The sequence below is a fragment of the Tarenaya hassleriana genome, unplaced genomic scaffold (assembly GCF_000463585.1).
Source record: "Tarenaya hassleriana unplaced genomic scaffold, ASM46358v1 Cleome84, whole genome shotgun sequence".
Classification (NCBI taxonomy): Eukaryota; Viridiplantae; Streptophyta; class Magnoliopsida; order Brassicales; family Cleomaceae; genus Tarenaya; species Tarenaya hassleriana.
In genome coordinates this window covers 60,505-61,172 of record NW_010970837.1, presented here as the reverse complement: position 1 = coordinate 61,172, position 668 = coordinate 60,505, and positions in this window count along the sequence as shown.

Genomic DNA, 668 nt, shown 5'->3' with positions numbered 1-668 from the left:
TCGGACTGAGCAGGCGAAGAAGGAAACTTGGTCCGGAGCTGACCAAAACTTGGTCAGCCGGACCAAGCCTTCAAGTCTGGCGGACCGTGGGCCTCGGACTAAGCTTGGTCCGCCGGACCAAGCTCCTAGTCCGGCGGACCGGGATCCGAAAAATTTCCAAATATTCGTTTTTAGGGTTTTCTAATCTTATTTAAGTTTGGAGTTTCGTCCAAACTTAATTAAGGTCGACCTAAAACTCAGAGAAACATCCTAGAACCCTAGAGAAGCTGTTCTCTTCGATTTCTATTGTCCGGGATTGGATCTCGTCTCTTGAGTTACCCTTTTCTTCACTAATCCTAGCAGATTCGTTCCAAATCGTTTGGAATCCTTCCCGTCGGTGTGGATACGTGTAGAGGAGCTGTACTTTCAGCTCTTGGTGATTTAGAACAGGCCCCGGATCGAAATAAACTTCAAGTCTCATCGAGAACGAGGTAAGTAACGATTCCCTCGGTGATATACACGATCTTTCGGGTTTTGCGAGTTTGGTTGCGTGTGACGTTTGACTAGGTTTAGATCTTTCTTCCGCTGCATGAAACCTAGTAAACCAAACCCTAGATCGATATGATCGCATGCTAGAAATCCGTAGATAATCCCAACAGTGGTATCAGAGCCTGGTTCTCTGTATATCG